Source organism: Pagrus pagrus (assembly GCF_965226575.1).
Source record: "Pagrus pagrus genome assembly, chromosome: 5".
In the NCBI taxonomy this organism is placed as follows: domain Eukaryota; kingdom Metazoa; phylum Chordata; class Actinopteri; order Spariformes; family Sparidae; genus Pagrus; species Pagrus pagrus.
The window spans coordinates 24,569,293-24,597,041 of NC_140189.1; the positions used below are offsets into that span (position 1 = coordinate 24,569,293).

Genomic DNA, 27,749 nt, shown 5'->3' on the forward strand with positions numbered 1-27,749 from the left:
GATCTGAATCTGAACAGCCTGTGGGACCGCCGTTTTACCAGCGGATGGGCTGCAGAGATGATGCAGGACTCGTTTGCTTTCCTCATCCTGCGAGTTTGTAGGCTCAGGGAGGTCCAGTTTATATATGTAGAGACCAGAGAAAACGTGTTTTTCATGATATTGGACCTTTAAAAATGTTTTTTTTTAAATTTTCCTGTTGTTTTACATTTCAGAACAAGACACCTGACTCTCCATCGGCATCAGGGTGAGTAGCCATAGACTGAATCCTTTTTGGGTGAACTCATCCTTTAAAGAAATGTGTCTTCTCATGTGTTAAATAGGATCTACAGTAAACGTATCCTATTCATCACATGCTCCTACAATCCCCAATATTGACATTTTGCAGCTACAAGATTTTCACTTGAGAGCAACATTATCCTGGGGATCATCTTTAAACCTCTGAGTCTTTTAGGTTTTTTATCATGGACAATGTATACCAAGTAGCTCACAAAACGAATAGATACCGTGTACTGTTCAGAGTTCAGTCATATCTGGATGAAAGGATTTAGGAATTATAATGGCAGCCAGATAACAAGGAAGCATGCAGGGTAAATAAAGCCCTCAGAAACAGCTGTATCCCTGTGTGTAGATAAAGTTTAGGTTTTAGCGCTGAAGACAAGGAGAAAGAGAGTATATACCTGAAGAGGTGTACGCCAGCTTGTATTGTGTGTGCTTGTCTTATTTTATGAGCACAGTGTGAGAGTTAATGATGAAGACTCGTCTGTCTGAGGTAGGGAGGAGCACAGTGTCTGCACAGTGTGTTCAGCATGCTTTACCAAAGTAAACATCTCCCCCATAAAACGCAAGCATCGTTTATCCTGCCAACATGCTGCATGGTCGAGGTTCCTGCTCATTAAACAGGAGTCTGTGCAGTCTGTGTGTGTGTTTCTGGACTGTGGGTCTTCCCATGGAGCAAAAGACAGGAGCTGACACCAACTAACAAATTGCGGCTGTCGGATGAAAACTCTGTATTTTAAAAAAGACATGTTCCCTTACAAAAAAGCCGTTTGTTAAGTTAGGTGACAATGTATTTTTGTGAGATCTGTTGGGTTCCAAAAAAATGTTTAAACGGGCACTATGTAGTTTTGAAGAAGAAAGTCAGAATTTTATTATTTACAATATCAGCGAGGTAATAATACAAATTTAAAAGATATTTATTTTTTCTATTACTGAGTAAACAAGCTGTTCTCAGAGGAACATAAGCCCCCCAGAACACTGTTTGAAGCTAGGAAGGTGGCAGGGTCCGCCACAAGTAAACAAAGTAAAACAGAATGAAGCTGTGTTGTTGCAGTTTGTTTATTCAGTCATGAAAAATGAAGAGTTTGCTTATTCAATTTGTTTAAGCATGAAATCAATCAGTTAAGATCTTTCTCTGCGGATTAAAATTTCTGTCTCAAAACTACATAGTGCACCTTTAACGAGCGCAGAAGGAACAAGAAATCGCTGAATCATTCAAACAAGTGTCCCCGCTCGGATTTACGCCTATATACACCCTGTAATTGCAGTTATTCCCAGCTTCTCTGTAGCTCGTTGCAGAGTGTCAGAACGGAAGAGAGGTATGTGTGCGTTTCCTCTCAGAGGTAAACAGGAAATGGCGGCTTGTGCAACTAATGGGGCTCAGGTGCTCATCCATAGACTGGGGCAGGACTTTTCCTTTCACTGCGTATTGAAACACAGAAGAGACGAAGGCACACACAAACGCACAGGTGTTGCATTTTGCTTACATTCCTTTCAACTCTCCTGCCTCTACCCCCCTTTTCTCAATCATTTTCCCTCCTTCACCAGCTTCCATTCTGATCCCCCCTGAATCCTCCGCTGTCCATCACATTCACAAGGCATACAAGTCTGTCATTTCTCCTCCTCTTCCTCATTCTCCCCAAAGCGCACCCCAGACTGAAAGGAGAGAGTTTGGAGAGCAAAAAAAAAAAAAAAGACAGCAGTGTCGTGTAAAATATGGATGAGATTGCCCTGTGAAGGTTTGGACTATTTGAGCTCCGACACCAGACATGGTGGAGGCGAGGAAGGGAGAGAAAGAGGGAGAAATGGCAAGAATGTGAGACTTACTTCTTAATGCAGACAACACATACTGTGATCTACTGGAGTTTCGAGGTGGGCAGTGAAAGCACAGACACAAAGCCAGAGAGGACGGGGAAAAGAAAAACAGAGAAATGAGGAAACAGAAGCACAAAAACAAGCAATACGAGGGAATAAGAGTAGAATGAAAACCATATTGATAACCGTTAATCTCCTGAAATATAGTCAGCATTTTATTCACAGGTAATGGAAGCAGAAATGGACGCAGCTCTCCACTCAATCTTATTTTCCTCTAGGGCAGCAGGGGAGGAGCAAACTGCGGCAACTTACTAATGGAGGCAGATTATTCGGTAATGAATTACAAAAACTAATCTTCTCACTTCTGTCGTCTCTCTCAGTCACTCCCGCCTCCATCCACCACCTCTGACTCCACCTTCACCACAATCACATTACTTCTCTCCCGGAGGTTCTTGACAATAAGATCGCCTCGCACATTGTTAGTGATTCAGTTGAACACATTCATAGTAAATTTAGTAGAAGAAGAAAAGTTAATTGGGAATAGCATGGAAGAGCAGGACCAAGGCCTGAGGAATTAAATCCAGAGCCCTCTCCGGTGTATTAAAACACTCAGTATTCTGAATTAGAGGCCGAAAATGCAGACGGAGAAGGAGGGGGTTGTTGCAGAAAGGTTATTCTGTCCCCACAATCAAGCGTAAGAGGCGATATGAGGAGCTGCCTGAGAATTGCCGGGCTTATCTGTCATGGTGCAGAGCAGCCACTTGTCTCTGTCACATTGTCTCTCTCTCTCTCTGATTGTCACTGTCTCTCTCTCTCTCTCTGTCTTCTACTTTATGCATACCACTGTCTCTTATCACCGTCTTTCAGTGACACTTCACCTCATTTGCAAATTGAACATCTGAGGAAGGAGGTGTGTTTTCCGTGTGTGGCTGTATATTTGTGAGTTTGCTTGGTTTGGCTTCCGGACAGTTATTGCTAAAAGTAATTATTTTTCACCATGCATCACGAGAGACTCAGCACATTTTCAGGAAACATGGCCTCCATTCAGCTTGGAGTTATCAAACAGCTCCCCTGTTTTTCAGGTCATCTATTTTCTAAGTCTGATCTCAATTTTTTCAAGTTTATAACTGGATAACTGGTGGAAAATAAAGTTTTGCAAGGATAATCTTAGGGTTTGCAAGGATGAGTACTTAATGTTTATTGTTCAGGTGTGAAACCGAGTGAAAAAATGTGTTTTTCAGGAAACTCGTTTTTTTTTTCACTTGGTTACATAGATTGGGTCTGGAGACAAAATGGATCAGCAGAAAAAAAGCAAAACATTCTTCACTTGCCCCTCAGGGCTTTAGTAATAAACCACACACCATCAAAAAATATAATCAAGACCAAGACCCCGAGATGCAAGGAAAACTAATTGCACCAAAACGCCCCTGCGCTCTACACCGACACGAATATGTTGCATAATTCCTTTGTAGAGGCGACAAATCGACGAAGTGACCCCAAACTGACCTTCAAATCACATTTTTCAGCACAAGTGGCACCCTGTCAGACAGAGACGGGAGGTGAAAGAAGGCGAGTGGGAGATTAAAGTGCACGGTTGCGGGTTATGAAACACATCTATTTCATGACAACCACACATGCACAGAGTGTGATGTTTTCAGAGGTTGTATTGATCAACAGAGAAGGCAGCAGCCAAGTAATAATGACTCTCGAGGTTGCCGCTGTAGGACGTCAGACTTCTGACATTTTAAAAGAGAAAAGCTTTGTTCTGAGATTGTTCAGTGTGTGGACACACACACACACACACACACACACACACACACACACACACACACACACACAGGCATGCGGGCTGTCTTTTCTCTAAGGAGAGGAGAGCTCATTTAATCCTCTGTACTACGCAGCACAATTTATCAAGGACAAACTGTTCCTGCCTCCCAAAACAAAGCAGACAAGATTGCACACAAATACAAACATTTATACTTTCTGAAAATACTGAATAAATCTGTCAAAGAAATACTTTTTTTTTTACAGTTAAAAGGCCCAAAAAGCTGTTTTAATTATGCACCCGGGACAAATGACTTTTGATTAACATACTGAAATACTTGAATGACATAAGTCAGACTTTTAGCCCATTTTGTGGTCAAAGGGATGTTTACATATGAAATACTAAATAAAAAATGAGTAGGTTCCCCAACATCTGCTTACCTGCTAAGAACCAGCAATTGATCGTACACCCCCCCAAAGCTATGTGAGATCTGGCTGAGTTCAGAGGATCACTCAAGTTCTTCATTAACTTCACAAGCTTTACTCTTGATTGAAGGCAATAAAAAAGAAAACAAATGACTCTCAGGATGATGAATTGAAAGCGATTTTTTTTGCTCCCCCTCCCCTCTCCTCCTCCTCTTTCTCTCTCTCTAATGGCCTTAATGAATTATTTAAACTGAGTTAAACAAGACGCAAAGTTTAATTAACTTGGGCTGCCCCTGCTGAGCTGGAAATTGAACTTTTTTCTTTTTTACCGCTTCCTCTTTTGTCTTCTCTAAGTTAGGCGCAGACATTATATTGCGTTTCAAAAGGGACGAGACAGAGACACAATACAACGGTTAATTATCTGTACATCACAATCTATTTACTGTAATTTAAAGTTACATAAAAAGCCCTGGGACATTTAAAAGGCTTCCAATTTCACGTCAGCAGATGTCAATTATCTTTATGATCAACCCAAGGCAACAAGGAAGCATGAGTGTAAATAACAATCCACTTATTGGATCTGTCTGATGCAGGACGTAAGTGAGTGCACCAGGCAATCCAAAATCACTGTATACACAATGAATAATGAACTGTCTCTTATGTCTATTTACTTGAACACTGGGAACTACCTGACTTGTTAATTTAGCTTCTCCTACAAATACTTCTGACAGCAACATGTGTCATCTAGTGACTAATGTTTTCCTCGAGGATTATGGGCTTCGAAAGTGTGAACACAGTGGACAGATTTAAATGAATATTGTAAAAAAGGACATTAAGAGTTTCTGGACACTACAAGAGGCAATCAGGCATCCTTAGCAAGAAAAGGAGAGTGACCGATGGTTGCGAAATAAAAGGCTGCAAGACAGACGCTGAGTTGGTGTCCTCGCTGTTGGCCTTGTGAGAAATATTAGCTAGCCTGCTATCTACTGTGTTGCCGCGCTTGCTTGACGTTTGGCTGTGTTAACTGTCGTGGTGACAATTTGCAAAACATACCAAATCTTGCAAATCTAATTCTAAAGTCATTAGCCACTCATTCAAGCAAATATCAACCATTTTTCCAGATGCATCCCTGTAGATAGCATGTCTTCTCTTCTTCCTTTTTCAAGAAGACCCAATCTGTTGGGCCAATAAATGTACAATTAAGCTAAACTTTCTGACGTTTCACTTGCTGCACTTACAGTTACTGCAACATTCGTTCTACAAAATCCATCTCTTACAGTTTAAAATTACTGCAATTTGACAAATTTGTCGACTTTCACTGACAACAAAATCAAGATGAAACGAGACAATTCATTATATGACTCAGAAGAAAAAGATTGCCTCAAGGGACTTGCACAGCAAATGACACCCTCTGTGCTTATTGATTTGGATAACTTACTACATTCTTGCTACATGCACCCCACCCCCTCCACCCCATTCCTGCAAGCGAAGTCATTAGCATGCAGTACATTTTCATTCAGAATGATCACTGTTCCCTTATGCAACAATTTAGATGTCCCATTGAGTAACACAGAGAAGATTTTAAACCCCATCAAAGAAAGAAGTGGAATCCTTCTCTTTGCAAACAGGGAAACATTCTTTAAAGGGAGTTTTACTGAGCAATGAAAGGGTCTTTCCTCGCAGCTAATTCAATTTGTCAAGCTTGGTGTCCAGGCCTGATAACTATAATAGCACATTCAGGGGTATTAGGAAACCCTCATTTCTTTCCCGACTCTACTTTACATTTTATCTGGTTCTAGCCTTCAAAGAGAGAGGAGGACAGAAATGGACGGACTTTATGACGATGCGAGGAAGGAGGTGAGAGGAAAACGAGGGAGGAATGATAAAGAGGACGTGAATGAGACAGGCGCTTGCAGTGTCTTGTCTCCTGTCTAATCTTATTTCCAGCCGGAATTATATTTCATTAGCGCTCATCACAAACTTATAATTCGTAGGCCGCTCAGAGCCTGTCCTTTCCTCGTTTCTACTCAAATTCACTCTGTTGTCACACACACACACACTAACCGCCTTTCTCCTCTCCTCTTTCAAACCTCAGCCAAATTTAATTAACGAGTAAAAAACTACAAGCTCTCCCATGGGAAAATACACACAAACAGCCCCTTCAGAAAGAGATGTGTCCTTTTATAGTTTGCGTGGGAGCCCCCGTACTCGAGAACATATGGGATGAGGATGGACAAGAGACAAGTGGCTGCACTGTATATATAGCATCATCATTCTGAGGGGAGGTCGTTGTGAGACCATCCGAGCAAGCGAGACAGGAAACGTATGAGAAGAGACGAAGCCAATAACAGCCTTTTACAGTGATAAATGGCACTATACATGAGAGCAATAAAAGAGTTATACAGCAGCTCTTGTAGTCACCTCTACACCTTCTCGTTAAAAACTATCCCATGTTTCTATTTCTGACATGTCTGGACTTTAACTGCCACTCTCAGTGCATTGTTGCAACAAATTGTGTATTAAATGGCAAATACACAGTGCACCTACTGTAAATCACTAAGCAAAAGAACAAAACAATATTGACGACAGGTAAAAAATGCTTGTAATCAAACCAATACCAAAATAGGTACAACCAATGTCTGTGTGTTTGTTGTTGGTTGGTTTGTCAGCAGGATTACACAAAAACTACTGGACAGATTTCCACTAAACTTGGATGGAGGATGGGTCTTGACCCAGAATAGACCCCATTAATTTTTGGTGTGGTTCCTGATAAAGGGACAGGGTTTTTTAACATCAGGAGATTGAGCTTTTTTTTCTACATTTTCATTAATTTCTAATTAAATAATGCATGGATCATGATGAAAAAAAATCAGTTGTATTCAGGTGGCTGGTAACTATGAGTGAGAAGTATTTAACCCAGAGTTATTAGTGGTTTAAAATGATACAGGGCTGTTGATTTTGATATTGGATTAGACTTGATTGAATTAAAGGGGGCTGTTTGGCCTCTACTCTCGTGTTTTTAATTTATTTTCACTTTACTTTTAAAAATTAACAAAGAAATGTTCATTCGTACAGGTGTGATCTGTTGTTTCAAATGTACTTCACTTATGCTCTGAAGGAGGCTTCATGCTAAAGTGCATTAGCTGATTAAGTAATAAATCAGTAGAATTAAATATACTCAAAAGATCAGTGCAGACATTACTGGTGAGAGGTACCTAATATAATGGCCAGTACACTGTTTCTCATCACACCTGTATTTTCAACTCGACGTGTCGACACTGCAAGTATAAAACCAAACTGCACCATCGATTCATATACGGAAATATGGGTGTACGGAGCTGAATTTAACCATATTCAGTGATTATAATCTTTTAGCTAATTTAAAGTGGAAACCCCCTTTATTTTTTAGTGGTATTATGTCCATTTTTCTCAGAGAAGCAGCTACCTGCCACAGAGGACCAAACATGAGTTTATTTTTTCATTTATTTATAATAAAGGCTTCCACACCACTAGAGTTGGTGCCATGCTTCATTTTCCCAGGAGAAACTGTGCCCAGTGGCAGACAAATTTGGCATAATGAAAGGTTTATAGGGAGCCAATCTAAACACAGATGATTTGATTATTCTATAGCTGTATACCAACTTGTCTTGAAAAGGTTTGTAAGGAAAGAGCAACAACAAACTGTCAGTGTTAACACCTGTGGAGGTGCAGGTAAGAATCAGAGAGGATCTGATCCAGTCAAGGAGCTGCAGCGATAACATTGATTTTGAAAAGCACTGAAGCTTTTGGACTCAGACTTGGATCTACATCAATGTGGAGTAGTGACTGATTATTTGCTTCAGTTCCCCATAGATATGGAGTCTAAGCTCAGGATTCAAGAGTGAATCACTATGCGAGGATTACCCTTGATATCCCTTTCTTTTTCAATTTCAAATTTGTTTCAAAGGAAGCCACAATTACTTAATCTTATATCTATAATACCTCTTCACTTAGCCTTCACTCTCTGAGCTTCACCATACATAGTGCTTAGCAGTGTATAAAATCTGAGTAAATGGAACATATATATTCATTGGTTGTGAATGCAGGAGGCATTCACAACATATGTTCTTCTACGCACGGAATTCTTTATTTTTATTGGTTGTGAATGCAGGAGGCATTCACAACATATGTTCTTCTACGCACGGAATTCTTTATTTTTATTTTTATTTTTTTTATTATTATATCTTCCGGGTCAGAAAGTTTGGCCCTTAACTCCTTCAACATTTTTCAACGTATTCACTCCATTCAAAAACCAAAATATTCATCTCAATTGGGAATCGACCGCGTCTATTTTTCTCATTCATATCATTCATAATTTCCGAGATATTCAGCGTTTTCCGGCCATTTTTTCCCATTCAAGCAGATTACGGAATGTTCAAAAAATCTCAAATTTCACACTTTTTCAAGCATTTTCAAAACTCATCTAGTCATTCACACTTCAAGATAGAAACTCCATTCAAACTCTGAAATATTCCACTATTTGTCTACTTTCAATCTTGTATTCATCTTTCTCACAGCATTCATACTTTTTGCACAGTCGCAGTTCAAACATCGGTAACGTTTCAGATTTTTGCATTGGTGTGTATTGGGTGGATCACACTTTTTCAAGCATTTTCAAAGCTCAGCTAATCATTCACACTTCCAGATAGAAACTCCATTCAAACTTTGAAATATTCAACTATGTGTCTACATTCAAGCCTGTATTCATCTTTCTCACAGCATTCATACTTTTTGCACAGTCGCAGTTCAAACATCGGTAACTTTTCAGGCACTTTCAGATTTTTGCATTGGTGTGTATGGGGTGGAATGTTGAGAGCCAGAGTGGAGGAGCCAACTGACAGAGTGGGGAGCACCTCAAAAAAATTCAGAAAATCTCGTCTTCAACTCGCGCTTGCATCCACAATTTTCACTCCAGCAGAAAAATAACCACATCAGCTTGTAGGAAAATTCGTGCCGGTCGCTAGAGTGGTTCTCTGGAGCCAATCGGACAAAAACTCTTGGCTCAGTGGGCGTTTAACTGAAAGCAACACCGACCAACTGCCGCATCAAGTCCCATGTAATTGATAGGAAAAATATCTGGAGGCAGGCAAACACATCCACTTTTCTGAACTGCTCCACAAGACACATTTTTGACCACACACACACAAAAATTTCACTAAATGTTGACAAGACTCTCATAGTTTCGACCATATCATTATTTGAGTGATAGCAGTTACTGTTTTGGAGGGAGAAGCATGTTAATGTGAGGTAAACCTCAGCAGAAATCACTATTAAATCAACTCCCACAGTCCGTTGCCGCGACCACCCTGGTTACCGTCACTGTGGCAACCGAGATAGAGAGACAGATTTATCAATGAGTCAGTTTACTACACCCAGTGTATTACAGACTATATTTCCCAACATTTCAACTATATTTAACTATTATCTTTTCATTCTTTCAAGCCAGAATCTCCATCTAAATATTGAAATGTTCCCAATCACTGACACATTGACATTTATTTAACGTTTCAGTCCCATTCAGAGTATTTGATCCATTCTCACTGTAACATCTCTTCATACTCCTGTTTGGCTCACAGCTTATATTCTATTTTTAATCCTTCATTCTCACCCAACTATTAGGAAGCTTCATTGTCTTCAGACGAGACTTCAAATAAATTCAAGCCACCAATTCAGTTTGGCCTTAGCTTTTCAACAAACCCTAAATTATTTCACAGTTTTTAGATATTCTGGACATTATTCAAAGTTTTCAATGCCGGCAATCCACATTTGGTTTCAGCTCTTCAAAAACCTTCAAATATTCAACATATTTCATATATACTGGACATTATTCAAAGTTTTCAACGCCAGCAATCCGCATTTGGCGTCAGCTCTTCAAAAACCTTAAAATATTCAACATATTTCATATATTCTGGACATTATTCAAAGTTTTCAACACCAGCAATCCGCATTTGGCGTCAGCTTCTCAGCAGGGTGCATTCACAACCGCAAGTTCTTCAGGACTTGCCTTCTCTAGTTGGTTGTGAATGCAGGAGGCATTCACAACATATGTTCTTCTACGCACGGAATTCTTTATTTTTATTTTTATTTTTTTTATTATTATATCTTCCGGGTCAGAAAGTTTGGCCCTTAACTCCTTCAACATTTTTCAACGTATTCACTCCATTCAAAAACCAAAATATTCATCTCAATTGGGAATCGACCGCGTCTATTTTTCTCATTCATATCATTCATAATTTCCGAGATATTCAGCGTTTTCCGGCCATTTTTTCCCATTCAAGCAGATTACGGAATGTTCAAAAAATCTCAAATTTCACACTTTTTCAAGCATTTTCAAAACTCATCTAGTCATTCACACTTCAAGATAGAAACTCCATTCAAACTCTGAAATATTCCACTATTTGTCTACTTTCAATCTTGTATTCATCTTTCTCACAGCATTCATACTTTTTGCACAGTCGCAGTTCAAACATCGGTAACGTTTCAGATTTTTGCATTGGTGTGTATTGGGTGGATCACACTTTTTCAAGCATTTTCAAAGCTCAGCTAATCATTCACACTTCCAGATAGAAACTCCATTCAAACTTTGAAATATTCAACTATGTGTCTACATTCAAGCCTGTATTCATCTTTCTCACAGCATTCATACTTTTTGCACAGTCGCAGTTCAAACATCGGTAACTTTTCAGGCACTTTCAGATTTTTGCATTGGTGTGTATGGGGTGGAATGTTGAGAGCCAGAGTGGAGGAGCCAACTGACAGAGTGGGGAGCACCTCAAAAAAATTCAGAAAATCTCGTCTTCAACTCGCGCTTGCATCCACAATTTTCACTCCAGCAGAAAAATAACCACATCAGCTTGTAGGAAAATTCGTGCCGGTCGCTAGAGTGGTTCTCTGGAGCCAATCGGACAAAAACTCTTGGCTCAGTGGGCGTTTAACTGAAAGCAACACCGACCAACTGCCGCATCAAGTCCCATGTAATTGATAGGAAAAATATCTGGAGGCAGGCAAACACATCCACTTTTCTGAACTGCTCCACAAGACACATTTTTGACCACACACACACAAAAATTTCACTAAATGTTGACAAGACTCTCATAGTTTCGACCATATCATTATTTGAGTGATAGCAGTTACTGTTTTGGAGGGAGAAGCATGTTAATGTGAGGTAAACCTCAGCAGAAATCACTATTAAATCAACTCCCACAGTCCGTTGCCGCGACCACCCTGGTTACCGTCACTGTGGCAACCGAGATAGAGAGACAGATTTATCAATGAGTCAGTTTACTACACCCAGTGTATTACAGACTATATTTCCCAACATTTCAACTATATTTAACTATTATCTTTTCATTCTTTCAAGCCAGAATCTCCATCTAAATATTGAAATGTTCCCAATCACTGACACATTGACATTTATTTAACGTTTCAGTCCCATTCAGAGTATTTGATCCATTCTCACTGTAACATCTCTTCATACTCCTGTTTGGCTCACAGCTTATATTCTATTTTTAATCCTTCATTCTCACCCAACTATTAGGAAGCTTCATTGTCTTCAGACGAGACTTCAAATAAATTCAAGCCACCAATTCAGTTTGGCCTTAGCTTTTCAACAAACCCTAAATTATTTCACAGTTTTTAGATATTCTGGACATTATTCAAAGTTTTCAATGCCGGCAATCCACATTTGGTTTCAGCTCTTCAAAAACCTTCAAATATTCAACATATTTCATATATACTGGACATTATTCAAAGTTTTCAACGCCAGCAATCCGCATTTGGCGTCAGCTCTTCAAAAACCTTAAAATATTCAACATATTTCATATATTCTGGACATTATTCAAAGTTTTCAACACCAGCAATCCGCATTTGGCGTCAGCTTCTCAGCAGGGTGCATTCACAACCGCAAGTTCTTCAGGACTTGCCTTCTCTAGTTAGTGTGAATGCTTCAAAGCATTCACACTATTGTTCTTCCGGAATTTATTAAAGTTATTAGTGTGAATGCTTCAAAGCATTCACACTATTGTTCTTCTGGAATTTATTATTATTAGTGTGAATGCTTCAAAGCATTCACACTATTGTTCTTCTGGAATTTATTATTATTATTATTATTCCTGCTTCCGTACGTTTTTCAGCTCTCTTCAGCTCCTTCAAATTTTGAGCTACAGAAACCATTCAACTATCAAAATGTGCAGCTCATTAAGGACATTCTTGCTTGTATTTTTGGTATTTCTATCTTTTATACTTTTGGAAATATTCAGCTTTTTCTGCAAAATTTTCCCCATTCATCCTTATGGGGAATTTCTCAAATTTCGCCCTGCTACTACTTCAGCATACGTTCAGCTATAGAAACCGTTCAACTATCAAAATGTTCAGCTTTTTATGCTCTTTCAGCCTTATACTTTTCAGCTTTTTAGCTTTTCAACTTTTTCAAATATTCAGCTTTTTCAAAACTAAAACCAAATTTTTTTCCCATTCATCCTTATGGGGATTTTTTCAAATTTCATTCTGCTACTACTTCAGCATACATTCAGCTATAGAAACCGTTCAACTATCAAAATGTTCAGCTTTTTAAGCTCTTTCAGCCTTATACTTTTCAGCTTTTTAGCTTTTCAACTTTTTCAAATATTCAGCTTTTTCAAAAAAAAATTTAACATGGAAACAAATGGGAAAATCTTCAAATCCTCCTCAAAACTCATGGACTTTCAACCTCTTCTGCTCCCTCATACTTTGAGCTAGATACACCGTTCCAACTTTAAAATATTCACAAGACCTTGAACTATTAGGCATGTGTTTAGTTTTTGAAAATCTTTTACGGTTTTGAAATAATCACGGTTTTAGTGTGAAGGATTTTTAGCTCCTCTTCTGGGTTTATAATGGGTGTGTATTGCGTGAGCTAGAGTGCGGAACATCACCGCTAGAGTGGAGAGCAGCTGGAAAAACTTGTTAAAAAATTGTCTTCAGCTTGATTTGGGTCCCACAGCTTTTACTTCACATAGACAATATATACATAGAAATGTAGGAAATCTTGTTGGCTTTCATATGATCATCTTACTTCAGATGTGCGACTTAAACTTTTGGCTGTAGAAGCCCTAGAGTGACAAGCACTCCAGCAACTCCCCCATAAGCCGCAGTGTTAACTTTGAGCCTAAATCTCTGGAGTGGAGCAGACGGTACCGGTTTTGTCTCTCGCTCTTGTGCCCTCATTTTTCACTCTACAGAAATAAAAAACACATCACATGGTTCAGCAATGTCTCCTGTTACTCACTGTATACATATTTTGGCCATAACCATTACACTTTTTTCTAAACCTGCAGGTGTTTGGGAGGTGTTTTCCCATTCATTCTTATGGGGACATTTTCAACTTTGGTTCTGCTACTGCTCCAGCATCTGTGCAGCTACAGAAACTGTTTGTCTGTCAAACTGTTCAGCTTTTTAAGCTCTTTCAGCCTATTACTTTCAGCTTTTCAACCTTTTCAGCTTTTTCAAATATTCAGCTTTATGTTCAGCTATAGAAGCCATTCAACTATCAAAATCTTAAGCTTTTTAAGCTCTTTCAACCTTGTACTTTTCAGCTTTTCAACTTTTTAAGCTCTCAAATATTCAGCTTCATGTTCAGCTATAGAAACCGTTCAACTATCAAAATGTTCAGCTTCATGTTCAGCTAGAGAAACCGTTCAACTATCAAAATGTTCAGCTTTTTAAGCTCTTTCAGTCTATTACTTTTCAGCTTTTCAACTTTTTCAGCTCTCAAATATTCAGCTTTATGTTCAGCTATAGAAACCGTTCAACTATCAAAATGTTCAGCTTCATGTTCAGCTAGAGAAACCGTTCAACTATCAAAACATTCAGCTTTATGTTCAGCTAGAGAAACTGTTCAACTATCAAAACATTCAGCTTTATGTTCAGCTAGAGAAACTGTTCAACTATCAAAATATTCAGCTTCATGTACAGCTAGAGAAACTGTTCAACTATCAAAATGTTCAGCTTTTTAAGCTCTTTCAACCTATTACTTTTCAGCCTTTCTGCCTTTTCAACTTTTGAAAAAAATCAGCTTTTTCTGCAAATTCTTGACCATTCATTCTCATAGTTTCATGCATTTTTTATGCATTAGGCAAGCGTTTTCCAGCACATTCAGCAGATTTTGCGAAATCACTTCAGCCGTCAGCATTCACACTGTATTTTCGCAGGAAATACAATTTTTCTAGTTATTATTATTATTCCTGCTTCCGTACGTTTTTCAGCTCTCTTCAGCTCCTTCAAATTTTGAGCTACAGAAACCATTCAACTATCAAAATGTGCAGCTCATTAAGGACATTCTTGCTTGTATTTTTGGTATTTCTATCTTTTATACTTTTGGAAATATTCACCTTTTTCTGCAAAATTTTCCCCATTCATCCTTATGGGGAATTTCTCAAATTTCGCCCTGCTACTACTTCAGCATACGTTCAGCTATAGAAACCGTTCAACTATCAAAATGTTCAGCTTTTTATGCTCTTTCAGCCTTATACTTTTCAGCTTTTTAGCTTTTCAACTTTTTCAAATATTCAGCTTTTTCAAAACTAAAACCAAATTTTTTTCCCATTCATCCTTATGGGGATTTTTTCAAATTTCATTCTGCTACTACTTCAGCATACATTCAGCTATAGAAACCGTTCAACTATCAAAATGTTCAGCTTTTTAAGCTCTTTCAGCCTTATACTTTTCAGCTTTTTAGCTCTTCAACTTTTTCAAATATTCAGCTTTTTCAAAAAAAAATTTAACATGGAAACAAATGGGAAAATCTTCAAATCCTCCTCAAAACTCATGGACTTTCAACCTCTTCTGCTCCCTCATACTTTGAGCTAGATACACCGTTCCAACTTTAAAATATTCACAAGACCTTGAACTATTAGGCATGTGTTTAGTTTTTGAAAATCTTTTACGGTTTTGAAATAATCACGGTTTTAGTGTGAAGGATTTTTAGCTCCTCTTCTGGGTTTATAATGGGTGTGTATTGCGTGAGCTAGAGTGCGGAACATCACCGCTAGAGTGGAGAGCAGCTGGAAAAACTTGTTAAAAAATTGTCTTCAGCTTGATTTGGGTCCCACAGCTTTTACTTCACATAGACAATATATACATAGAAATGTAGGAAATCTTGTTGGCTTTCATATGATCATCTTATTTCAGATGTGCGACTTAAACTTTTGGCTGTAGAAGCCCTAGAGTGACAAGCACTCCAGCAACTCCCCCATAAGCCGCAGTGTTAACTTTGAGCCTAAATCTCTGGAGTGGAGCAGACGGTACCGGTTTTGTCTCTCGCTCTTGTGCCCTCATTTTTCACTCTACAGAAATAAAAAACACATCACATGGTTCAGCAATGTCTCCTGTTACTCACTGTATACATATTTTGGCCATAACCATTACACTTTTTTCTAAACCTGCAGGTGTTTGGGAGGTGTTTTCCCATTCATTCTTATGGGGACATTTTCAACTTTGGTTCTGCTACTGCTCCAGCATCTGTGCAGCTACAGAAACTGTTTGGCTGTCAAACTGTTCAGCTTTTTAAGCTCTTTCAGCCTATTACTTTCAGCTTTTCAACCTTTTCAGCTTTTTCAAATATTCAGCTTTATGTTCAGCTATAGAAGCCATTCAACTATCAAAATCTTAAGCTTTTTAAGCTCTTTCAACCTTGTACTTTTCAGCTTTTCAACTTTTTAAGCTCTCAAATATTCAGCTTCATGTTCAGCTATAGAAACCGTTCAACTATCAAAATGTTCAGCTTCATGTTCAGCTAGAGAAACCGTTCAACTATCAAAATGTTCAGCTTTTTAAGCTTTTTCAACCTTGTACTTTTCAGCCTTTCTGCCTTTTCAGCTTCTGAAAAAAATCAGCTTTTCCTGCAAATTCTTGACTATTCATTCTCATAGTTTTATGCATGTTTTGTGGATTAGGCAAGTGTTTTCCAGCACATTCAGCAGATTTTGCGAAATCACTTCAGCAATCAGCATTCACACTGTATTTTCGCAGGAAATACAATTTTTCTAGTTATTATTATTATTCCTGCTTCCGTACGTTTTTCAGCTCTCTTCAGCTCCTTCAAATTTTGAGCTACAGAAACCATTCAACTATCAAAATGTGCAGCTCATTAAGGACATTCTTGCTTGTATTTTTGGTATTTCTATCTTTTATACTTTTGGAAATATTCAGCTTTTTCTGCAAAATTTTCCCCATTCATCCTTATGGGGAATTTCTCAAATTTCGCCCTGCTACTACTTCAGCATACGTTCAGCTATAGAAACCGTTCAACTATCAAAATGTTCAGCTTTTTAAGCTCTTTCAGCCTTATACTTTTCAGCTTTTTAGCTTTTCAACTTTTTCAAATATTCAGCTTTTTCAAAACTAAAACCAAATTTTTTTCCCATTCATCCTTATGGGGATTTTTTCAAATTTCATTCTGCTACTACTTCAGCATACATTCAGCTATAGAAACCGTTCAACTATCAAAATGTTCAGCTTTTTAAGCTCTTTCAGCCTTATACTTTTCAGCTTTTTAGCTTTTCAACTTTTTCAAATATTCAGCTTTTTCAAAAAAAAATTTAACATGGAAACAAATGGGAAAATCTTCAAATCCTCCTCAAAACTCATGGACTTTCAACCTCTTCTGCTCCCTCATACTTTGAGCTAGATACACCGTTCCAACTTTAAAATATTCACAAGACCTTGAACTATTAGGCATGTGTTTAGTTTTTGAAAATCTTTTACGGTTTTGAAATTATCACAGTTTTAGTTTGAAGGATTTTTAGCTCCTCTTCTGGGTTTATAATGGGTGTGTATTGCGTGAGCTAGAGTGCGGAACATCACCGCTAGAGTGGAGAGCAGCTGCAAAAACTTTAGAAAAAACTCTCTTCAGCTTGATTTGGGTCCCACAGCTTTTACTTCACATAGACAATATATACATAGAAATGTAGGAAATCTTGTTGGCTTTCAGATGTTGGTCTTATTTCAGATGTAGGACTTAAACTTTTGGCTGTGGAAGCCCTTGAGCGGCAAGCACTCCAGCAACTCCCCCATAAGGCGCAGTGTTAACTTTGAGCCTAAATCTCTGGAGTGGAGCAGACGGTACCGGTTTTGTCTCTCGCTCTTGTGCCCTCATTTTTCACTCTACAGAAATAAAAAACACATCACATGGTTCAGCAATGTCTCCTGTTACTCACTGTATACATATTTTGGCCATAACCATTACACTTTTTTCTAAACCTGCAGCTGTTTGGGAGGTGTTTTCCCATTCATTCTTATGGGGACATTTTCAACTTTGGTTCTGCTACTGCTCCAGCATATGTGCAGCTACAGAAACTGTTTGGCTGTCAAACTGTTCAGCTTTTCACCCTTTTCAGCTTTTTCAAATATTCAGCTTTATGTTCAGCTATAGAAGCCATTCAACTATCAAAATCTTAAGCTTTTTAAGCTCTTTCAACCTTGTACTTTTCAGCTTTTCAACTTTTTCAGCTCTTTCAAATATTCAGCTTTATGTTCAGCTATAGAAGCCATTCAACTATCAAAATCTTAAGCTTTTTAAGCTCTTTCAACCTTGTACTTTTCAGCTTTTCAACTTTTTAAGCTCTCAAATATTCAGCTTCATGTTCAGCTATAGAAACCGTTCAACTATCAAAATGTTCAGCTTTTTAAGCTTTTTCAACCTTGTACTTTTCAGCCTTTCTGCCTTTTCAGCTTCTGAAAAAAATCAGCTTTTCCTGCAAATTCTTGACTATTCATTCTCATAGTTTTATGCATGTTTTGTGGATTAGGCAAGTGTTTTCCAGCACATTCAGCAGATTTTGCGAAATCACTTCAGCAATCAGCATTCACACTGTATTTTCGCAGGAAATACAATTTTTCTAGTTATTATTATTATTCCTGCTTCCGTACGTTTTTCAGCTCTCTTCAGCTCCTTCAAATTTTGAGCTACAGAAACCATCCAACTATCAAAATGTGCAGCTCATTAAGGACATTCTTGCTTGTATTTTTGGTATTTCTATCTTTTATACTTTTGGAAATATTCAGCTTTTTCTGCAAAATTTTCCCCATTCATCCTTATGGGGAATTTCTCAAATTTCGCCCTGCTACTACTTCAGCATACGTTCAGCTATAGAAACCGTTCAACTATCAAAATGTTCAGCTTTTTATGCTCTTTCAGCCTTATACTTTTCAGCTTTTTAGCTTTTCAACTTTTTCAAATATTCAGCTTTTTCAAAACTAAAACCAAATTTTTTTCCCATTCATCCTTATGGGGATTTTTTCAAATTTCATTCTGCTACTACTTCAGCATACGTTCAGCTATAGAAACCGTTCAACTATCAAAATGTTCAGCTATTTATGCTCTTTCAGCCTTGTACTTTTCAGCTTTTTAGCTTTTCAACTTTTTCAAATATTCAGCTTTTTCAAAAAAAAAATTAATATGGAAGCAAATGGGAAAATCTTCAAATCCTCTTCAAAACTCATCCACTTTGAACCTCTTCTGCTCCCTCATACTTTGAGCTAGAGACACCATTCCAACTTTAAACTATTCACAAGACCTTGAACTATTAGGCATGTGTTTAGTTTTTGAAAATCTTTTACGGTTTTGAAATTATCACAGTTTTAGTTTGAAGGATTTTTAGCTCCTCTTCTGGGTTTATAATGGGTGTGTATTGCGTGAGCTAGAGTGCGGAACATCATCGCTAGAGTGGAGAGCAGCTGCAAAAACTTTAGAAAAAACTCTCTTCAGCTTGATTTGGGTCCCACAGCTTTTACTTCACATAGACAATATATACATAGAAATGTAGGAAATCTTGTTGGCTTTCATATGATCATCTTATTTCAGATGTGCGACTTAAACTTTTGGCTGTAGAAGCCCTCGAGCGACAAGCACTCCAGCAACTCCCCCATAAGCCGCAATGTTAACTTTGAGCCTAAATTTCTGGAGTGGAGCAGACGGTACCGGTTTTGTCTCTCGCTCTTGTGCCCTCATTTTTCACTCTACAGAAATAAAAAACACATCACATGGTTCAGCAATGTCTCCTGTTACTCACTGTATACATATTTTGGCCATAACCATTGCACTTTTTTCTAAACCTGCAGCTGTTTGGGAGGTGTTTTCCCATTCATTCTTATGGGGACATTTTCAGCTTTGGTTCTGCTACTGCTCCAGCATATGTGCAGCTACAGAAACTGTCTGGCTGTCAAACTGTTCAGCTTTTTAAGCTCTTTCAGCTTTTCAACCTTTTCAGCTTTTTCAAATATTCAGCTTTATGTTCAGCTATAGAAACCATTCAACTATCAAAATATTCAGATTTATGTTCAGCTATAGAAACCATTCAACTATCAAAACATTCAGCTTTATGTTCAGCTATAGAAACCATTCAACTATCAAAATATTCAGCTTTATGTTCAGCTATAGAAACCGTTCAACTATCAAAATATTCAGCTTTATGTTCAGCTATAGAAACCGTTCAACTATCAAAACATTCAGCTTTATGTTCAGCTATAGAAACCATTCAACTATCAAAATATTCAGCTTCATGTTCAGCTAGAGAAACTGTTAAACTATCAAAATATTCAGCTTCATGTACAGCTAGAGAAACTGTTCAACTATCAAAATGTTCAGCTTTTTAAGCTCTTTCAACCTATTACTTTTCAGCCTTTCTGCCTTTTCAACTTTTGAAAAAATCAGCTTTTTCTGCAAATTCTTGACCATTCATTCTCATAGTTTCATGCATTTTTTATGCATTAGGCAAGTGTTTTCCAGCACATTCAGCAGATTTTGCAAAATCACTTCAGCAATCAGCATTCACACTGTATTTTCGCAGGAAATACAATTTTTCTAGTTAGTGTGAATGCTTCAAAGCATTCACACTATTGTTCTTCCGGAATTTATTATTATTATTATTATTATTATTCCTGCTTCCGTACGTTTTTCAGCTCTCTTCAGCTCCTTCAAATTTTGAGCTACAGAAACCATTCAACTATCAAAATGTGCAGCTCATTAAGGACATTCTTGCTTGTATTTTTGGTATTTCTATCTTTTATACTTTTGGAAATATTCAGCTTTTTCTGCAACATTTTCCCCATTCATCCTTATGGGGAATTTCTCAAATTTCGCCCTGCTACTACTTCAGCATACGTTCAGCTATAGAAACCGTTCAACTATTAAAATGTTCAGCTTTTTATGCTCTTTCAGCCTTATACTTTTCAGCTTTTTAGCTTTTCAACTTTTTCAAATATTCAGCTTTTTCAAAACTAAAACCAAATTTTTTTCCCATTCATCCTTATGGGGATTTTTTCAAATTTCATTCTGCTACTACTTCAGCATACATTCAGCTATAGAAACCGTTCAACTATCAAAATGTTCAGCTTTTTAAGCTCTTTCAGCCTTATACTTTTCAGCTTTTTAGCTTTTCAACTTTTTCAAATATTCAGCTTTTTCAAAAAAAAATTTAACATGGAAACAAATGGGAAAATCTTCAAATCCTCCTCAAAACTCATGGACTTTCAACCTCTTCTGCTCCCTCATACTTTGAGCTAGATACACCGTTCCAACTTTAAAATAGTCACAAGACCTTGAACTATTAGGCATGTGTTTAGTTTTTGAAAATCTTTTACGGTTTTGAAATTATCACAGTTTTAGTTTGAAGGATTTTTAGCTCCTCTTCTGGGTTTATAATGGGTGTGTATTGCGTGAGCTAGAGTGCGGAACATCATCGCTAGAGTGGAGAGCAGCTGGAAAAAGTTTAGAAAAAACTCTCTTCAGCTTGATTTGGGTCCCACATCTTTTACTTCACATAGACAATATATACATAGAAATGTAGGACATCTTGTTGGCTTTCATATGATCATCTTATTTCAGATGTGCGACTTAAACTTTTGGCTGTAGTAGCCCTAGAGTGACAAGAACTCCAGCAACTCCCCCATAAGCCGCAGTGTTAACTTTGAGCCTAAATCTCTGGAGTGGAGCAGACGGTACCGGTTTTGTCTCTCGCTCTTGTGCCCTCATTTTTCACTCTACAGAAATAAAAAATACATCACATGGTTCAGCAATGTCTCCTGTTACTCACTGTATACATATTTTGGCCATAACCATTACACTTTTTTCTAAACCTGCAGGTGTTTGGGAGGTGTTTTCCCATTCATTCTTATGGGGACATTTTCAACTTTGGTTCTGCTACTGCTCCAACATCTGTGCAGCTACAGAAACTGTTTGGCTGTCAAACTGTTCAGCTTTTAAAGCTCTTTCAGCCTATTACTTTCAGCTTTTCAACTTTTTCAGCTTTTTCAAATATTCAGCTTTATGTTCAGCTATAGAAGCCATTCAACTATCAAAATCTTAAGCTTTTTAAGCTCTTTCAACCTTGTACTTTTCAGCTTTTCAACTTTTTAAGCTCTCAAATATTCAGCTTTGTGCCTCTACAGCTTTTTCAAGTATTCAGCTTCATGTTCAGCTATAGAAACCGTTCAACTATCAAAATGTTCAGCTTTTTAAGCTTTTTCAACCTTGTACTTTTCAGCCTTTCTGCCTTTTCAGCTTCTGAAAAAAATCAGCTTTTCCTGCAAATTCTTGACTATTCATTCTCATAGTTTTATGCATGTTTTGTGGATTAGGCAAGTGTTTTCCAGCACATTCAGCAGATTTTGCGAAATCACTTCAGCAATCAGCATTCACACTGTATTTTCGCAGGAAATACAATTTTTCTAGTTATTATTATTATTCCAGCTTCCGTACGTTTTTCAGCACCTATCTCCTCCTACACATTTTTAGCTATAGAAACCATTCAACTATCAAAATGTGCAGCTTGTTAAGGACATTACTGCTTGTATTTTTGGTATTTCTATCTTTTATACTTTTGGAGATATTCAGCTTTTTCTGCAAAATTTTCCCCATTCATCCTTATGGGGATTTTTTCAAATTTCACTCTGCTACTACTTCAGCATACGTTCAGCTATAGAAACCGTTCAACTATCAAAATGTTCAGCTATTTATGCTCTTTCAGCCTTGTTCTTTTCAGCTTTTTAACTTTTCAACTTTTTCAAATATTCAGCTTTTTCAAAACTAAAACCAAAATTTTTTCCCATTCATCCTTATGGGGATTTTTTCAAATTTCATTCTGCTACTACTTCAGCATACGTTCAGCTATAGAAACCGTTCAACTATCAAAATGTTCAGCTTTTTAAGCTCTTTCAGCCTTCTTCTTTTCAGCTTTTTAGCTTTTCAACTTTTTCAAATATTCAGCTTTTTCAAAAAAAAATTTAATATGGAAGCAAATGGGAAAATCTTCAAATCCTCTTCAAAACTCATCCACTTTCAACCTCTTCTGCTCTCTCATACTTTGAGCTAGAGACACCATTCCAACTTTAAAATATTCACAAGACCTTGAACTATTTGGCATGTGTTCAGTTTTTGAAAATCTTTTATGGTTTTGAAAATATCACAGTTTTAGTTTGAAGGATTTTTAGCTCATCTTCTGGGTTTATAATGGGTGTGTATTGCGTGAGCTAGAGTGCGGAACATCATCGCTAGAGTGGAGAGCAGCTGCAAAAACTTTTGAAAAAACTCTCTTCAGCTTGATTTGGGTCCCACAGCTTTTACTTCACATAGACAATATATACATAGAAATGTAGGAAATCGTGTTGGCTTTCATATGATCACCTTATTTCAGATGTGCGTCTTAAACTTTTGGCTGTAGAAGCCCTAGAGCGACAAGAACTCCAGCAACTCCCCCATAAGCCGCAATGTTAAATTTGAGCCTAAATTTCTGGAGTGGAGCAGACGGTACCGGTTTTGTCTCTCGCTCTGGCTCCCTCATTTTTCACTCTACAGAAATAAAAAACACATCACAGAGTTCAGCAATGTCTCCTGTTACTCACTGTATACATATTTTGTCCATAACCATTACACTTTTTTCTCAACCTGCAGGTGTTTGGGAGGTGTTTTCCCATTCATTCTTATGGGGACATTTTCAACTTTGGTTCTGCTACTGCTCCAGCATCTGTGCAGCTACAGAAACTGTCTGGCTGTCAGACTGTTCAGCTTTTTAAGCTCTTTCAGCCTATTACTTTCAGCTTTTCACCCTTTTCAGCTTTTTCAAATATTCAGCTTTATGTTCAGCTATAGAAACCATCCAACTATCAAACTGTTCAACTTTTTAAGCTCTTTCAGCCTATTACTTTTCAGCTTGTCAACCTTTTCAGCTTTTTCAAATATTCAGCTTTCTGCCTTTTCAGCTTTTTCAAATATTCACCTTCATGTACAGCCATAGAAACCGTTCAATTATCAAAATGTTCAGCTTTTTAAGCTCTTTCAGCCTATTACTTTTCAGCTTGTCAACCTTTTCAAATATTCAGCTTTCTGCCTTTTCAGCTTTTTCAAGTATTCAGCTTCATGTTCAGCTAGAGAAACTGTTCAGCTATTAAAATCTTCAGCTTCATGTTCACCTAGAGTAACTGTTCAACTATCAAAATATTCAGCTTCATGTTCAGCTAGAGAAACTGTTCAACTTTTAAAATATTCAGCTTTATGTTCAGCTAGAGAAACTGTTCAACTTTTAAAATAATCAGCTTCATGTTCAGCTAGAGAAACTGTTCAACTTTTAAAATATTCAGCTTTATGTTCAGCTAGAGAAACTGTTCAACTATCAAAACATTCAGCTTTATGTTCAGCTATAGAAACCGTTCATCTATCAAAATCTTCAGCGTTATGTCCAGCTAGAGAAACTGTTAAAATATCAAAATATTCAGCTTTATGTTCAGCTAGAGAAACTGTTCAACTTTTAAAATATTCAGCTTTTTAAGCTCTTTCAACCTATTACTTTTCAGCTTTTCAACCTTTTCAGCTTTTCAACCATTTCAGCTTTTCAACTTTTTCAACTTTTCAACCTTTTCAGCTTTTCAACCTTTTCAAATATTCAGCTTGATGTTCAGCTAGAGAAACTGTTCAACTATCAAAATATTCACCTTAGAAACTGTTCAACTTTCAAAATCTTCAGCTTTTCCAACCCATTCGACCTATTCCTTTTCACCTTTTCTGCCTTTTCAGCTTTGAAAAATTCCAGTGTTTTCCAGTACTACGATTCAGCAGATTTCCAAAATCACTTCAGCTTTCAGCATTCACACTGTATTTTCGTAGGAAATACAAATTTTTCTAGTTGGTTGTGAATGCAGGAGGCATTCACAACATATGTTCTTCTACGCACGGAATTCTTTATTTTTATTTTTATTATTATATCTTCCGGGTCAGAAAGTTTGGCCCTTAACTCCTTCAACATTTTTCAACGTATTCACTCCATTCAAAAACCAAAATATTCATCTCAATTGGGAATCGACCGCGTCTATTTTTCTCATTCATATCATTCATAATTTCCGAGATATTCAGCGTTTTCCGGCCATTTTTTCCCATTCAAGCAGATTACGGAATGTTCAAAAAATCTCAAATTTCACACTTTTTCAAGCATTTTCAAAACTCATCTAGTCATTCACACTTCAAGATAGAAACTCCATTCAAACTCTGAAATATTCCACTATTTGTCTACTTTCAATCTTGTATTCATCTTTCTCACAGCATTCATACTTTTTGCACAGTCGCAGTTCAAACATCGGTAACGTTTCAGATTTTTGCATTGGTGTGTATTGGGTGGATCACACTTTTTCAAGCATTTTCAAAGCTCAGCTAATCATTCACACTTCCAGATAGAAACTCCATTCAAACTTTGAAATATTCAACTATGTGTCTACATTCAAGCCTGTATTCATCTTTCTCACAGCATTCATACTTTTTGCACAGTCGCAGTTCAAACATCGGTAACTTTTCAGGCACTTTCAGATTTTTGCATTGGTGTGTATGGGGTGGAATGTTGAGAGCCAGAGTGGAGGAGCCAACTGACAGAGTGGGGAGCACCTCAAAAAAATTCAGAAAATCTCGTCTTCAACTCGCGCTTGCATCCACAATTTTCACTCCAGCAGAAAAATAACCACATCAGCTTGTAGGAAAATTCGTGCCGGTCGCTAGAGTGGTTCTCTGGAGCCAATCGGACAAAAACTCTTGGCTCAGTGGGCGTTTAACTGAAAGCAACACCGACCAACTGCCGCATCAAGTCCCATGTAATTGATAGGAAAAATATCTGGAGGCAGGCAAACACATCCACTTTTCTGAACTGCTCCACAAGACACATTTTTGACCACACACACACAAAAATTTCACAAAATGTTGACAAGACTCTCATAGTTTCGACCATATCATTATTTGAGTGATAGCAGTTACTGTTTTGGAGGGAGAAGCATGTTAATGTGAGGTGAACCTCAGCAGAAATCACTATTAAATCAACTCCCACAGTCCGTTGCCGCGACCACCCTGGTTACCGTCACTGTGGCAACCGAGATAGAGAGACAGATTTATCAATGAGTCAGTTTACTACACCCAGTGTATTACAGAGTATATTTCCCAACATTTCAACTATATTTAACTATTATCTTTTCATTCATTCAAGCCAGAATCTCCATCTAAATATTGAAATGTTCCCAATCACTGACACATTGACATTTATTTAACGTTTCAGTCCCATTCAGAGTATTTGATCCATTCTCACTGTAACATCTCTTCATACTCCTGTTTGGCTCACAGCTTATATTCTATTTTTAATCCTTCATTCTCACCCAACTATTAGGAAGCTTCATTGTCTTCAGACGAGACTTCAAATAAATTCAAGCCACCAATTCAGTTTGGCCTTAGCTTTTCAACAAACCCTAAATTATTTCACAGTTTTTAGATATTCTGGACATTATTCAAAGTTTTCAATGCCGGCAATCCACATTTGGTTTCAGCTCTTCAAAAACCTTAAAATATTCAACATATTTCATATATACTGGACATTATTCAAAGTTTTCAACGTCAGCAATCCACATTTGGCGTCAGCTCTTCAAAAACCTTAAAATATTCAACATATTTCATATATTCTGGACATTATTCAAAGTTTTCAACACCAGCAATCCGCATTTGGCGTTAGCTTCTCAACAGGGTGCATTCACAACCGCAAGTTCTTCAGGACTTGCCTTCTCTAGTTGGTTGTGAATGCAGGAGGCATTCACAACATATGTTCTTCTACGCACGGAATTCTTTATTTTTATTTTTTTTATTATTATATCTTCCGGGTCAGAAAGTTTGGCCCTTAACTCCTTCAACATTTTTCAACGTATTCACTCCATTCAAAAACCAAAATATTCATCTCAATTGGGAATCGACCGCGTCTATTTTTCTCATTCATATCATTCATAGTTTCCGAGATATTCAGCGTTTTCCGGCCATTTTTTCCCATTCAAGCAGATTACGGAATGTTCAAAAAATCCCACATTTCACACTTTTTCAAGCATTTTCAAAACTCATCTAGTCATTCACACTTCAAGATAGAAACTCCATTCAAACTCTGAAATATTCCACTATTTGTCTACATTCAAGCCTGTATTCATCTTTCTCACAGCATTCATACTTTTTGCACAGTCGCAGTTCAAACATCGGTAACGTTTCAGATTTTTGCATTGGTGTGTATTGGGTGGATCACACTTTTTCAAGCATTTTCAAAGCTCAGCTAATCATTCACACTTCCAGATAGAAACTCCATTCAAACTTTGAAATATTCAACTATTTGTCTACATTCAAGCCTGTATTCATCTTTCTCACAGCATTCATACTTTTTGCACAGTCGCAGTTCAAACATCGGTAACTTTTCAGGCACTTTCAGATTTTTGCATTGGTGTGTATGGGGTGGAATGTTGAGAGCCAGAGTGGAGGAGCCAACTGACAGAGTGGGAAGCACCTCAAAAAAATTCAGAAAATCTCGTCTTCAACTCGCGCTTGCATCCACAATTTTCACTCCAGCAGAAAAATAACCACATCAGCTTGTAGGAAAATTCGTGCCGGTCGCTAGAGTGGTTCTCTGGAGCCAATCGGACAAAAACTCTTGGCTCAGTGGGCGTTTAACTGAAAGCAACACCGACCAACTGCCGCATCAAGTCCCATGTAATTGATAGGAAAAAAATCTGGAGGCAGGCAAACACATCCACTTTTCTGAACTGCTCCAGAAGACACATTTTTGACCACACACACACAAAAATTTCACAAAATGTTGACAAGACTCTCATAGTTTTGACCATATCATTATTTGAGTGATAGCAGTTACTGTTTTGGAGGGAGAAGCATGTTAATGTGAGGTAAACCTCAGCAGAAATCACTATTAAATCAACTCCCACAGTCCGTTGCCGCGACCACCCTGGTTACCGTCACTGTGGCAACCGAGATAGAGAGACAGATTTATCAATGAGTCAGTTTACTACACCCAGTGTATTACAGAGTATATTTCCCAACATTTCAACTATATTTAACTATTATCTTTTCATTAATTCAAGCCAGAATCTCCATCTAAATATTGAAA

At 37.6% G+C, this 27,749-nt stretch overlaps 1 long non-coding RNA gene across 1 annotated transcript in view; it reads left to right on the forward strand.

The window, feature by feature from the left end:
• The window catches only part of LOC311257708, a 61,234-nt gene that overhangs the window by 859 nt on the left and 32,626 nt on the right, over positions 1-27,749 (forward strand). The window contains exon 2 of the long non-coding RNA XR_014622661.1: positions 213-244. This is a non-coding gene — a long non-coding RNA (uncharacterized lncRNA). The remainder of the gene's footprint in view (positions 1-212; positions 245-27,749) is intronic.